The sequence below is a fragment of the Tamandua tetradactyla genome, chromosome 21 (genome assembly GCF_023851605.1).
Source record: "Tamandua tetradactyla isolate mTamTet1 chromosome 21, mTamTet1.pri, whole genome shotgun sequence".
Taxonomy (NCBI): Eukaryota; Metazoa; Chordata; class Mammalia; order Pilosa; family Myrmecophagidae; genus Tamandua; species Tamandua tetradactyla.
Window position 1 is genome coordinate 48240863 of NC_135347.1, and position 16140 is coordinate 48257002.

Here is a 16140-nt window from a genome sequence, read left to right on the forward strand (position 1 = left end):
ATCCCAAAGCTAAAAATTATTTGTTTTAAAGAATGAATGAAGAGGTAGAAGAGAGAATATTTCTGGATAAGGTGGGAACATAAACAAAGGCTCATAATAAATAGTGTGATTTCTGGAGGAAAAACTAAAAACTAGTTCAGTATGGCCACGTAAGCATGAGACTGAGAGTGATAAGATAAAGAAAGAATGAAGGCACGGGCCAGGTAATTGGGGCCTGTAGGCATGTTAAGAAGCCTGAACCATCTCCTATTGGTGACTGAGAGGCATCTTTTGGCTACCTTTTTTTATTTGTCCAGTTGATTTATTCCGGTTATCAAACCAAACATAAGTCCAAAGCCACAACAATTAAAAAAAGGCTTTTTTTCCTGAAATTTTGAAATAATAATCAATAAAATCAATGAAAACGAAAATATCCTGTACCAGGTGCCTGGACCATAAAATATAACTAAGGAACAAAGAGAGCTAGTAAATAAAACCATAAATTTTCAAAGAGACCCTCACTGTACTCATGCCAAATCTACCAAACATGCACAGGGCAAAGAATCATTTCACACATATTTAACACTACTACACTTGCCTTGGTGGCCCATGATTTGCTTGATTTTAAGATAAAAGTATCATATCTGCCTTCTTTAAACTCCAATTAGCTTTCTCCAAATTATGTTTCTCATTCTAAAAGACAAATAAAGCTAGAACATTACATATATTTTCACCTAATCAAAAATTTCCTGAAAACTACATTTAGAAAATCACAATTATGTGAATAAAATGTGTTTCCTGCTAGTAATAACATGCTTAGAATGAGCAAAGATACTAAACATCTTCCAGATATAAACCTTGACCAAAAACAGTACATAAATCATAAGCTTATGCATCGTTATAAGTGCTATCAATGATCCAAAATATGAAAACATATGGCAAAAAAAAATTCACATAAAACGAGGAAGGGAATGAAGACTCATAACTGAGTAATAAAAGAAAAAGTTGGAAAAATCTTTTCTTTAGATTTTTTTATATACAAAACACTCTATTTAACAGGAATCTACTTCTATTTTCACAAGTAATTTTTTACAATTTATGATACAATTCTAGTTTTCATTACTAGCATTCACATGAACAGCCATCTATATAATCTACTCAACAAAGTGTGTCAATGCTAATGAAAATCCACACATTAAGTTTCAGTTTACATTCTGGCTTTTTTATTTTCTTTTGTTAACAGAAACTATATGATCAAAATATTAGGAGGGAAGGAAGGAGGGGAGGAAGGAAAAAAGTGAGAAGAGAAGGGAGAAAGGGAAGAAGGGAAGGGAGGAGGGAGGAGGAAGGAAGACATGAAGGAAGGAAGGCAGGCAAAAAAGAAAAGGAAAAGAAGGCAAAAAGACAGAAAAGAAAGATACTGACATACACATATCCAGAAGAACCATCAAAATCAAATAAGCAAAATTTACTATATTTTAATTATAAGTGAAGCCTTCAATTCTTAAAACAGATACATTCTCTTGCAACATTTAAAATTAACAATAATAAAATATAATATATAAAACTTCTCTTCTACTATAGCAAATTTTAAATCATCATGGTATTTGGATATATGCATATGATCTGGCAATCCCACTTCAAGTTACATACACAAAAGAATAAACACAAAAGAATTGAAAATAACTCCATTTATAATACAAAATAAAAGACTCAAATAACTACGTATACATTTAACCAAGGATGTAAAGAACTTGTACAGAAAAGTACAAAACGTCTCTAAAACAGGAAGTAAGGAGATGGGAGGACATTCCATTTTCATGGACTGGAAGACTGAATATTGTTAAAACATCAATTCCACCCAAAGTGATTTATAGATTCAATGCAATCTCAAACAAAATCCCAACAACCTTTTTTGCAGAAATGGAAAAACCAAGCATCAAATTTATATGGAAGAGTAAAGGGCTCCAAATAGCCAAAGCCATCTTAAAAAAGAAGAGCAGATTTGGAGAACTCACATTTCCCAATTCTAAAACTTACCACAAAACCACAGTAATCAGAACAGAATGGTACTGGTACAAGGACAGAAATATAGACAAAAAATCAAAGGGAAAGTTTTAGAAAATATATCCTCACATTTGTGGCCAACTGATTTGGGAAACAAGTCTACTCAACTGGGAAAGAATAGTCGCTTAAACAAATGCTGCTGGGAAAACTAGATGTTCACATGTGAAAGAATGTAGATGACCCCTGCCCTCATACCATATACAAAAAATCAACCCAAAATGGATCAAACACCTAAAGAGCAGAACCAAACCTATAAAAGCCCTTGAAGAAAACACAGGGAAGCATCTGCAGGACCGTGTGTTATGCAATGGTTTCTTAGACTTTACAACAAATAAACAAGCAATAACAACAACAAAATAGATAAATGGAACTTCATTAAAATTACAAATTTTGTGCAAAGGACATTAGTAGTTAGGGTCAGGTGTCAACTTTGCCAGGTGATAGTGTCCAGTTGTTCTGTTGCTGTGGACTTAAATCATCAGCACATGAAATTCATGTATGGCTGATTACAGCTGCAGTGACTAAAGTGAATGCCTTCCACTCTGAGTGAGGCTTAAAGGGAGAAGTCAGAAGAGAGAGGAAACAGCTTAGCACAGTTCAGCACAACTCAGTTCTGAGCTCAGAACGGGCTCAGACCCAGACGTTTATAGATGCAGAGAGGAAATGACCCGGAGAAAGTCATTTGACCCACAAGCCAGAAGAGAAGGCCAGCAGAGGTACCATGTGCCCGAGAGAGCCAGAGGAAAGCCATCTGCCTTTCCTCTGAAAAACTGTAAATGTGTAACCCCCTTTATAAAAGGCAGTCCATTTCCGGTGCATTGCACTCCAGCAGCATTAGTAAACTTAAACAGAATTTTATCATGAAACTAAAAAGACAACCTACTGAATGGGAAGATTTGCAATAACATGGATGAACCTTGAAGACATCGTGCTGAGTGAAATAAACCAGACAAAAGAACAAATATTGTATGATCTCACTGATATGAAATAATTAGAATAAACAAATTCATAGCAGAAAACTAGAATTAAGATTGCCAGGGCCACGGTGGTGGTGGCAAATGGGGAGTTAATGCTTCATTTGTACAGGAATTCTGTTTCTGGTGATGGGAAAGTTTTAGTATTTGATAGTAGTGATGGCAGCATGAGCCTGTTAATACAGTTAACAGTGCTTAATTTATATTTGAATACGTAAAGCGGAAATTTTAGATTTTATATATGTTATTAGGATAATTTGTTTAATAGCATAGGACTGCAGCATCCAATCAGTGAACCCTAATGTAAACTATGGCTATAGTTAATGTTACAATTATAATATTATTTCTTTAATTGTAACAAAGACAGTACAGTAATGTGAGCTGTTAATAATAGGAGAATGTTTTAATTTTCTAGCTGTCAAAACAAATACCATGCATTGGGTTGGCTTAAACACTGGAAATTTATTGGCTCACAGTTTTGAGACAAGAAGTAAAAAAAAATCAAGGCCTCATCAAAGGGATGCTTTCTCTCAGAAGACTGGCATTCTGGGGCTGGCAGCTGGTAACCTGCAGTTGTGGGCTTTTTCATCAAAGGACAATGTGCATGGTAGTCTTCCTTGGTTTCTTGGTTCTGCTTATTTACAGGTTTGACTTCTAGCTTCTCGCTGATCTTTGTGGCATTTTCTCTCTGCGACCTTCCCTACATGCTTTTCAGTAATAGAATTAAGATCCGTCCTGATTCGGCTGAGTTTAATCATCTATCTTAACTGAAGTTGCTCATCAAAAGGTCTTATCTACAAGGATTCTCACCCACAGGAATGGACTACATTTAAGAACATGGTATGTGTTCTGGGGTATGTGGCTTTAAGTCACCACAGGAGGTATAGGAGATGTATTTTCTGTAAGAATTTTTCTCAAAATTATAACTTCTTAAGTAAAAAAAAATATATGTTGAGAAAAATAAAGCTATGATGAATATTCACAATTTTTCTTTGAACAAGAATTTTCATTTCTCTGGGACAAATGCCCAGATGTAAGATGTCTGCGTCATATGCTGCATGTATATGTAAGTTTTATAATAACTTGCCAAACTGTTTTCTAGAGATGCTGCAATACTTTACATTCACAGCAGCACTGCATGAGTGATTCAGTTTCTCCATATTCTTGTCAGCATTTATTATTGTCCCTACTGTTTATTTTAGCCATTCTGATGTGTGCAGTAATATATCACTGTGGTTTCAACCTGAATTTCCCTAATGGCTAACAATGTTAATTATCTTTTTATGCATTTATTTGCCACTATTATATCCTCTTCAGTCAAATGACTATTCATGTCTTTTGCCTATTTTCTGATTGGACTGTTTCAACTGTTGAGTTTGGAGAGTTCTTTATATATTCTAAGTACTGGTCTTTTGGTAGATATGTTGTTTGCAAATATTTTTTTCCAACCCTTAGCTTGTGTTTCCATCTCCTCCAAAGGATATTTTGCTTTGTAAAAGATTTTAGTTTCTATGAACTCCATTTTCAGAACTTTTCCTTTTATGGATACTTTTGGTATGAAGTCTAGGAACTTTTCGCCTTGCCCAAGAGTCCAAAGATGTTTGCCTATGCGTTTATTCTAAAATTTTAAAAATTTGTGCTTTACAGCTAGGTCTATAATCCATACTTCTTTAATTTTTTTTTATATGTTAGGTTTAAGGCAAGGTTATTTTCTTGTCTATGGATGTTCAACTGTTCCACCATCATTTGTGGAAAAGACTATTCCACCTTCTTAGAATTGCTTTGCAGCCTTTATCAAAAATCAGTTGGGTCAAAGTAAAGTAAGGAGTAGTCTGGAGATAGAGTGACTATAATGATTTCTACTTCACTTCCTTCTCCAAGGAGAGCCACATCAATCAAAAATGCTAGGTCATACAATTTTAGATTGGGCATAAATCATAAACAATGATGCAAAGCAGAACAGAGATACAATAATTATTAGGTTCATCTATGAAGCATTTCCAGGTTCTTTGAACTAGTTAGTCATTCGCTGGTAAATACTGCCTTGGGACTTGTATATCTTCCTTTATTGCAGCATTAAATCAAAGTGAAACGATTTATTTAAAAATGTATTTGGGCATATTTGTGTGGTTTTATTTCTGGGTTCTCAATTCTGTTCCATTAATCTGATGTCTATATCTCTATAAATACCCATTCTCTTGATTATTGTAGTCAAGATATTGTAAGCTTAATATCAGGTTGTGATAGTTAGATTCAGTTGTCAACTTGGCCAGGTGAAGGCACCTACTAGTTCTGTTGCTGTGGACATGAGCCAATGGTACGTGAACCTCATCTGTTGCTGATTACATCTACAGTCGGCTAGGAGGTATGCCTGCTGCAATGAATGATGTTTGACTTAACGTAGCACAGCCCAAGCAGCTCGGCATACCTTATCTCGGCACTCGCAGTTCAGCCCAGGCCTTTGGAGATGCAGAAAGGAATCACCCCAGGGAAAGTTGTTGGAACCCAGAGGCCTGGAGAGAAGGCCAGCAGAGATTACCCTGAGCCTTCCCATGTAAGAAAGAACCTCAGATGAGAGTTAGCTGCCTTTCCTCTGAAGAACTAATGAAATAAATAAAAGCTAATCCATCTCTGGTGTGCTGCATTCCGGCAGCTAGCAAACTAGAACACAGGTAGAGTGATTTTTCCCACTTCATCTTTCTTCATCAAGATTGTTTACCTATTCTAGAGACTGTGCTTCTTAGTCTCTAAGACTAAGGAAAAAACTTGTTTATATCTACAAAATGAATGAGAAATTCATATCTACTTATCCCAAAAAGGAGAGTACATTTCCTCAGGTGCAGCTTAGTAAAATGAAACCAAATTTTGCTTTTTCATTTAATCTTTTAAAATACAATTTTCAATGAAAGTAATGTCTCTCATAAACCATAAAATAAACATATGAAAAATATTGTATTTAGCTTATTAATTAATGAGGGAAACTGTAAGATGTTAAAACTGGCTTGAAGGACAATTTGAAGAATAGATATATATAGGCAAACTAATAAATGCAAAGTTGGGTAATATTTTATAGGGCAATAAAATGTAATGTTTGAAGTCATCTTAGCAGAGGATATTGTTTATCCCCATCAAAATAACAATTTGTTTATTGTATTACATTAAACTGCAACCCCCAAATGGGCCACCCACAGGGAATCCAGTGAGGGGTTGTTGAGGCCTAAATGACTAAAATGCTGTCACCTAAATAAATATCACTGCAGACTCTTTTTCCTTAGTGTTTGATTATGTAAGTGATTACTAAGAAATGGATTTTTAAAAGTGCTGGAGCTGCTGTGATTCTATATGAAAAAATAAGAAGAATGGACAGAACCTTCTTTGATACAAATTTAAAATCTGATTATTAAATTGAATCTTCTTCAACAATAGATAAAGGTGTATATTTAACTGCCATGTTCTTCTGGCATTCTTTTTGACCCCCAGGCTAAATTTTGAATATTTTCATGGATAGCAAAGTTTTCAATTACATCCTACTTTTATTTTATAAATTCAGTATCTGTGCTTTTAGGCAAATAATGGTTTTCCATGAAAAATATAGTAGGCTTGATGATGTGCTCAGCATTACTGAGAAGAATAATCACACAATTCTGTCAGTTTCAGAAGGAAAATCAGTAGTCTTTAATTGTGGCTTGTGCTGGTTTGAAAGGATGTATGTCCTCTAGAAAAGCCATGTTTTAATCTAAATCCCATTTCACAAAGGCAGAATAATCCCTATTCAATAGTGTATGTTTGAAACTGTAGTCAAATCATCTCCCTGGAGATGTGATTTAATCAAGAGTGGTTGTTAAGCTGGATTAGGTGACGACATGTCTCCACCCATTTGGGCAGATCTTAATAAGTTTCTGGAGTCTTATAAAAAAGGAAACATTTTGGAGAATGAAGGAGATTCGGAGAGAGCAGAGAATGCTGCAGCACCATGAAGCAGAGAGTCCATCTGCCAGTGATCTTTGGAGATGAAGAAGGAAAACGGCTCCCAGAGAACTTCATGAAACCAGAAGCCAGGAGAGAATAAACTAGCAGATGATGCCGTGTTTGCCATGTGTCCTTCCAAATGAGAGAGGAACCCTGACTGTGATCACCATGTGCCTTTCCAGATGACAGAGAAACTCTGCGTTCGCCATGTGCCTTGCCACTTGAGAGAGAAACCCTGAACTTCATCGGCCTTCTTGAACCAAGGTATCTTTCCCTGGATGTTTTTGATTGGACATTTCTATAGACTTGTTTTAACTGAGACATTTTCTCGGCCTTAGAACTGCAAACTAGCAATTTATTAAATTCCCATTTTAAAAAGCCATTCCGTTTCTGGTATATTGCATTCCAGCAGCTAGCAAACTAGAACATGGCTTCTTAATCAAGGAGCCCAAGTATACTGGTAGTACATTAAAATCAGCTGTAAAAAAATGGTGCTGCTGTTATTAATTCACTGAGAATTACACAGAAATAGCAGGAATATTACAACCTGGAGGCAACCATTACAACTTCCATAGATCCTAGGTGTGTTTTGCTTGTAAACATGGGTGTTATAGAAAAATATTGAGAACTGTAAACAAGCAAGACATCAGGCCAGGGGTTGGCAATCTATAATCCATGGGCCAAACCCAGCTTGTCTTCTTTTTTTTTTCAGGTAAACTGTCATATTATTAAAATATACAGTAAGATCTTGTTAAAGAAATTCTGAATGATGCTTAATAAACTAATTGATGCTTAATAATTCTTTTAACTAAATAGAACACATGTTAAGTTCCATCAAATTTTTTTCTCTTTGAATTTTTCTCCTGATCATCTACTGTTATCCTTTCTGCAGGTCGTTTCTTCAACCCCTTCATTTCCCTGGTTTGTAGTTGCTTAGGTCTTGCTTCTGCATATGAATCCTTCCACACATTGTACCAAAAGTATCCTGAGAGATATTTTTCTTCTTTTCTTTGGCTTGAGGGCTTTGGGCATTTTCATAGACAACTTACAAAGGTCATCTGATGCCAGGTGTGTCCTCCTCAGAACCAGATCCAGTGAATGAATTATTCACTTTGCTTTAACACTGCTTTTAATCATTATGCTAATATTAAATTATTGATATTCAACACTGTATATCATATAACAACATCCTATTCTATATATTTCCTTTATCCAAAAGAATAAATTAAAATGTTGTAGAATAGATGTGAGGTGAATGAAACAAACTTGAAGAGAACAGAAGCCTGAAAAGAGCTCTGTAAAAAGCAGAATATCATGTTGTGTGGAGAATTTTCTCATCTTTCAAGATACATTAAAAAGAAAACATCTATCCATGCATGTATATAGAAACCTTTAGAAACCAAAAATATTTATATTGCTATTCAGCTATTAAAGAAATAAATCAATGTGGTCATATCAACATGTCAATGACTTGATGTGATAATTAAATACAAAATGTATTATATTAAAATATTCTGATTTAATAATAAAGTTCTTGTTTTGGATTGAGCTATTCACTGTACAATGGTACAAAATTAAAATATCATGAACTTCCATTTTTGTTGGCAGGAGTCAAAGTTCTCATAGCTTTTAAATATTGTTACAAAAGTATAAAAAAGTATACAAAAGTATATCTCTTCATACAGAGAGTATTTGATGCAATTTCATTATTACTGTCATACTGAATGCTCTAAATAAGACATATTCCAGGAAAAGTCATTTACTCATTGTTACCTCCACACCTCACAGACCCAAAAGAAACACCTAACAATGTATTATATAAAGTAGGCACATAAGTTGGGCATCAACTCCCAACTTATGTTTTTTTAAAAATAAAAAGTTACATAAATATGATCTATGTATTTGTTTTATATTCTCATCTACTTAAAATTGAGGATTACAGCTATTAATGGATAAGTGATATCAAATCAGGTTCACAGACTCAACTCATTATAACACATTTTTCCAGTGAGTCACCTTAGGATAGCACTATCACAAGCTCCTATGAATCAAAGTTGGTACAAGGGAGAAAATCTGAGTTGATTCAACCTGTCATTTCATAAAAATTTAACTGAGAATCAAAAACATTAAGCCAGAGTCCGAGGTGATAAAGCAAGTAAATAAACAGACTAAATAAATAAGAAGTACTATTTCTTTATAACATAAGAGGTTAAGATACATAGAATAAAAACCATAAAAGCAGCTATCTTGTATTCAGCACGTACTGTATGTTGCTAAACAATCTATATACTTATCCTGCACCTGCCAAATAACATAGGTATTATTTATCTACACATAATAAAGATAAAGAAACTGAAGTTCAGAAAAGTTAAGAAAGCTACCAAAAATCATAATGAGTATAACAAGTAGCTAGGATTTAAAGTCAGGACAATTAAGTAGTTTGTACAGATCTTGTACAATTGACCACTTTGTTTAATACTCTCTCTTCTAGAAAATGATTTTTTGTTTTCCTTCAGTATATTTCACAGTTACAAGAAAAAGTATGTTTTCTGTATCTCCTGTTGCCCAAACCACAAAGTAAACCTAAAGATCTTGACTTCAGACTTCTGGACTTAGGAAAAGAAAAGGAAACACTGAGAAGAATAATAAGAAAAATGATAGAAAGTTTGGAAAGTGACTTACGAGGCTTCTATCTTTTCTTGAAGAAATTAGAAATTCTCACACTTTATGTTCTAAAGGAAAACATCAACTTGATTGTCATTGTCAATAACTGACATCCGTTTGAGGATTTGTTGCTTTTTTAGTAAAATATAGTAGAAGAAGTAATACTGATCCTTATTTAATGCTTCTAAGTGGCAGGCACTATTCTGGGTGCTAGGAATACAATGATAAATAAGTCAAATAGATACAAGTCCCTCCTAACGTGGATTTTGGTGAAAAACAGATAAAAATGGTTTCTCCCTTGCCAGGATAATTTGTACCATCAATTACAAGTGTTTTCATGAAATCCATTTTCTCACTCTAATTCAGACACTCATATTAATAATGTAAAACCTAAAAGGCTTTCTTGTTAATGACCAACAGACAAACAGCCATTGGGAAAGGTAACTATGAGATCACACAGACTGTCCAGCTGCCAATGCATGACCTGGGCTCATTACTTGTTTTTCCTCTGACTTTTCCAATTCAGTGTGAAATAGCTCAGAGAAATTCCCCTTGCCAGAATGTTTAGTCTCACAAATCTCACCATTAGATACTTTTTCCCGTGGTTTGGCCTAACTGTCCCTTTGCTTACTTGATTTCATAAAACTCTTTTGAGTGTCAATATCAACTGTTCATTTTTTCTGGAAATTTTCCACTTTTCAAATACAGGCATTACTTCGATTAGACAAGGTTTAACAGGACAGCAAAAAGACTGACTCCAAGGAATCAGGTTAGAGTGTTGATTTCTTAACATGTTGAAAGTTCTACCATGTAACGCACTTTTCTCAAATACTGAGAAAAGCTTTTAGATCATCAGGGACAGGAGGGCTCAAAAGTTAAATACAGAGCCCCTCTTCTGGCTATGGTCAAACAGCAACCAAAGGGACCAACCCTTCCATAGAAGAGACATATTAAACAAACAAAAACAAATGACCCAAAGGCATGGAAACATGCAGGCTGATTGTGGAAAGATATGGATACTGGGAGAAAAGAATTAGCACAGGAAAAAACTCCCATTTTTATAGCTCCAATCTCTGCTATGCAGAGCATCTAAAGGTTGATTAAAAATTAGAGTCTCATTCTCTTAAAGAATCAGAGGTTAGGCTTCAGGGAAATCACAATATTTGGAAAGTATGTGGGAGATCATGGAAAAAGAGAGCCAGAAAAAGGAAGCTCTAAATTCTATGCATGAATTCTGATCAAATCTCTGACTAACCTCTGAACCATGGATGTGTGAGGCAGATTCCAAGCAGCCCTGCAAAGGCTAAAAGAACTGACCTGGAATTTCAGCCAACACCCACCACATGGGAAGCAGAGTTTAAAGTTGGAGTACAGCCAAGTTAACTGACTTAGAAAACAAAAAGACAAAAAAAAAATAAAATGAAATAAAAATGCTCCAAATGGGTCTACCTCACTCTCTATAAGGTATCATTCACAATGTTCAGGATAAAATTTAAAATTCTCAACATATCAGAAATGAAAACATCTGACATACCTAAGAGAACACATAATCAACATACACTGGCAGAGTTAATCCAGATGTGGGAATTAGCAAATAAGGATTTAAAATGAGCTATTATAACTATGATTGAGAATTTAAAGTAAAATATAACCATAATGAATGAAGAGATGGGAGATCTCAGGGGAGAAATAAAATCTGTAAAGAACAATCAAATGGAAATATTTAGACATGAGAAAAATGAAGAACCATATAGAAATTCTGAGAATGAAAAAAATACATATGAAGATTTTTTAAAACTCCCAGATGGGCTTATCAGTTCAAGATGAAAGAAGAGTCAGTGAGCTTAAAGAAAGATTGATATAAATTATCCAATCTGAAGAACAGAAGGTAAAAGGATTTTAAAACCTGAATAGAGGGAGACAGAAAATGGGATTAAAAAATATTTGAAAAAATATCGAACCAAATGTTTCCAATTTTGGTGAAAAACATAAATTTACAGATGCAAGAAGCTCCACAAACCCTGTGTAAGAAATTTAAAAATAAAAAATCTACCCTATTTAAAAAATATTTAAATATTTTAAAATATTTTTAATTTTTAATTTTTAAATTTAAATATTTTAATATTTAAATATTAAATTTAAAAATTTTTAAATATTTTAAAATATTTAAAAAATAAAATCTACCCTAGGCATATCACAACTGCTGAAAGTCAAAGATAAATAGAAAATAAGAAAAGCATCACATACAGGAAAGAATAATTTGAATGAACACTAACTTCTCATGAGAAACCCATGGAGGCAAAACAAAAATTGAAAACAAAAACAGGAAACAACATACTGAAAGTCCTGGAAAAAAAAAAAAGTCAAACCAGAATCCTTTGTCCAGAGAAAATGTTCTTCAATAATCGAGGCAAAATACAGGCATTTTCATTAAAATAAAAGAATTCATTGCCAGCCAACATGTACTAGCAGGAATGCTAAAGGAACTTCTTTAGGCTGAAAGGAAATGATGGCAGATAGAAATACAAATTACTGGGAAGGAACAGGAATGGTAAATATCAATTCTAACATAGATAATGTTAGCATTTTTGCTTTTAGCAGCTATGCATTTTTTTTTAATTAAGAGTAAAAGTTTAGGTAAATTGGCAATAAAAAGTAGTGAATCTGGGGTGGGCCGCGGTGGCTCAGCGGGCAAAGTGCTTGCCTGCTATGCCGGAGGACCTCGGTTCGATTCCCGGCCCCAGCCCATGTAACAAAAACGGAGAAACAGAATACAATAAAACAAGAAAATGTTTAAAAATGTTTCCCTTTCTTCCTTCCTTCCTTCCTTCTATCCTTCCTTCCTTCTCTCTGTCTTAAAAAAAAAAAAAAAAAAAAAAAAAAAAAAGTAGTGAATCCCATTAAAATAAGAGTAATGCTTATTTTACATTGCATTTCTATATTTTCCTCTCAGTTATACATAGAACAGATGTTATATACCTAATTATTCTTAGTATAAAGGTAGGTTAAAAACTGTAACAAAACTGATTCTCCAAATACCAAAACAGAACTGGGTAGTATTTGGAGACGTCATTTAGTCACTGGATTACAATAATAGTCATGTTTACTCACTAATGTTATAAGGAGCCTGTGAAATAATGTGAGCAAAAGGTTATCAGTTTTCATTAAAAAAAACTGCTGACACAGCTCACAGGTGAACTCACTGGCCCCCGCCCCAACCATGTGGGCATGACTCCCAGGGGTGTAAACCTCCCTGGCAACATGGGACAAAACTCTGAGGATTTGCCAGGACCCGACATCATGAGATTGAGAAAGCCTTCCTGACAAAAAGGGGGACGAGAGAAATAAGACAAAATAAAGTTTCAGTGACTGAGAGATTTCAAGCAGAATCGAGAGGTTATCCTGGAAGTTTTTCTTACGCATTATATAGACATTCCTTTTTAGTTTATGGTGTATTGGACTGGCCAGAGGGAAGTACCTGAAACTGTTGAACTGTGTTTCAGTAGCCATGTTTCTTGAAGATGATTGTATAAAGATACAACTTTCACAATGTGACTGTGATAGTGAAAACCTTATGCTGATGCTCCTTTTGTCCAGGGTATGGGCAGATTAGTAAAAAAATATGAATAAAAATAAATAAATAATAGGGGAGATAATGGGTAAAATATATTGGGTAGATGGAAATACTAGTGGTCAATGAGAGGGAGGGGTGGGCGGTATGGAATATATAAATTTTTTCTCTTCTTTTTGTTTCTTTTTCTGGAGTGATACAAATGTTCTAAAAATTATCATTGTGATGAATGCACAGCTACGTGATGATATTGTGAGACACTACTTTCATACCATGTATGGACTGTGTGTGTGTGTGAGGATTTGCCAATAAAAATATTTTTCTAAAAAGCCTACAGTGAACAAAATACAAAACCTGGGATGAAGACAAGAGCAGTTTTACCGCTTAAAATAAAAAATAGAGCATATGCAGTCTACTTGACAAAGAGGTAGGCCTCCGGCCTTTTTTATTATCAGCTAGCAAAATCCCCTTTCTTTAGCTCTGCTGCCTGTCTCCCTGAGTCACCAGATAGTCTTAGCAGCTTGTAGATCTCCTGTGCCCAAGGGACAGCTCTGTATGGCCCCATATAAAGCCATCTAAGAGTCCCTGCCCCTTCATTATTTCAGGTCACTCCCCAATAAAAAAGGGAGAGGTAAGAGAAACCACAGGAGGGGGGAGGGACGGAGTTGGATAAGCAGAGTGAGAACTGACAGAGTTTCACTTATATCAGTTTGATTGCCTCAAACCTACAATGATCAATCCAAAAGTAGTCACCATAATAGAAATAGGATTAATCATCCTTACATATTTTGTGGAACAAGTTGGAAGACAGAGGAAATGGAAACAGGATTTCTGCGCTAGATTAATTTTCAGGGGAGTGGGTTTAGCCCTTATAAAGCCAGCAGATTTGTCCACCTTCTTAACTGCTTTTCATTCACAGTGGCCCCTGTAAAGAGCATTAAACTTCAAAACTGTAGCAAAGGAGGAAAGAGAAGGCAATGGGAGGCAGGACATGTACTTAAAAATAGCTGCAGTCAGAAATAAAATGTCCTAAAAAGGTAATATGACAAAAACAAACAAACAAAAAAACAACCTTATAAACAAAAAATAAAAATTAAAAAATTAAAAATAATTTTAAAAAACAAAATAAGAATACATTTTTTAAAAGGTAATATGTTTGGTGGTTAATGAGAGGGAAGGGAAAGAGGTATGGGATGTATAAGTCTTTTTTATTTTTCTTTTCTAGAGTGATGCAAATGTTCTAAAAATGATCATGGTGATGAATATACAACTATGTGAAGATATCGTGAGCCATTGATTGTATATTTTGGATGGATTGTATGATACAGGAAGATATTTCAAAAATATTTTTTAAAAAACTGCTGTCACTGATAACCATTTGAATCTCTATATTTACTTGACATTTAAAGGATCACCTGATATAATCAAAATTGTATCATAAGCACTGTGTCCCAATTTGGCAAGTAAACCCATTGAGAAATATTTATGCTAGTCAGGGCTTTGAAGAAGATTATTAAAACAGTTTCTCTGGAGGAAATCTTATTAATGTCTAAGATTCAATATTTAGAAAATGAAAATAAAATCACAACAGGGCTCTCTGAGTAAAAATCTTGAAACTATTTACATAAGAAATGGGTAGCTCTGAGATGGTACAATCTGTAGAATCGGTACCACCTGCCAACATGACAATTTCTTACAAAACAAGGAGGCTCACCCTGACACAACTTCAAAGACACATACAAGGACATTAGCTCAGTGCATACTGATGACACTTGGCTTCATAATTTCTTTTCCTACCACATATTCCTTTCAATGCCACTCCCTTAGCCAAGGCTCTTACAATTTTATAATGAGACTATGATGAATGTCATAGACCTTTCATAAATCAACTCAATGAAAATTTGAGTATGACAAGTACACACATGTTAAGAGACATTATATCATGGTAACTGGACCCATGCACTTTGAAGTCACACCAGCTGTGTTCAAATTCCAGCTCTGCTACTCCTAGCTATTTCACTTTGGACAAGTTATATACCACTGAGTGTTAATTTTCTCATCTATAACAATGAGATGATAACAAGACATATTTCATAAAACTGTGAGGACTGAATTAGAGCACGTGCGTACAATGCATAGCATAGCGTATGGCACATAAGTGGTCATTAAGTTTTAATAATTCTCATATTCAGCATAGGGAAGGTGTGAAATATGAAATTATAAGCTCCCCGACTTCAGGCAAGTATAATAGCTGACCACAATTCAAGGTAAATGTCATTATGAAACAAGAAAAGATACTGGAATAGCAAAAAAGAAGGTAGCAGTTTTAAATTAAAAAAAAGGATAAAAAAAGGATAAGGGGAGTGAAAACTTTTTGAAGGATAAGGTGTTTGCATATACACACATAAAAAGAATAGTAGACACAATGACCATACAAAAGTGACCAAAGCATCAAGTCTATTTCTTATAACAAACAAACTGAACAGCATTATTTATTTCAGGACAAAATTATATAAGTGGAATATCTGAGATCAGACCTATTCCAGATTAACATTTTGGGAAGTTCAACACTAAGGAAGCAAACTGACTGAAAAATTCACATGGTAACATTTTAAATAAGTAGTAACCAAACAACATGCTAATGCGTCTAATAGACAGAACCTAAGAAATTTGAGGAGCAAAAGACCAAAACACCAATAATAAAAAGGAAAAACACACGAACAGAAAAAACACAAAAAAGATATAAAACTGGTTGTCAAACATGAAAAAGTGTTCAAAAATAAGGAAATTTATATTAAACAACACTGAGGTACCATTTCCTAACTACCGAATAGGAGAAAATTAAACAGTACAACAGCACAGCCTTCTCCCCGTGAGGCTGTGGGGCACAGGGAACTCTCATACACTGCTGGTAGT

The 16140-nt window shown here is 34.5% G+C and overlaps 1 protein-coding gene across 12 annotated transcripts in view; it reads right to left on the reverse strand.

Moving 5' to 3' along the window:
- Positions 1–16140, reverse strand: part of LOC143665614 (DNA repair protein XRCC4-like) — a 283083-nt gene that overhangs the window by 202785 nt on the left and 64158 nt on the right. The gene's annotated exons all lie outside the window — the stretch shown is intronic.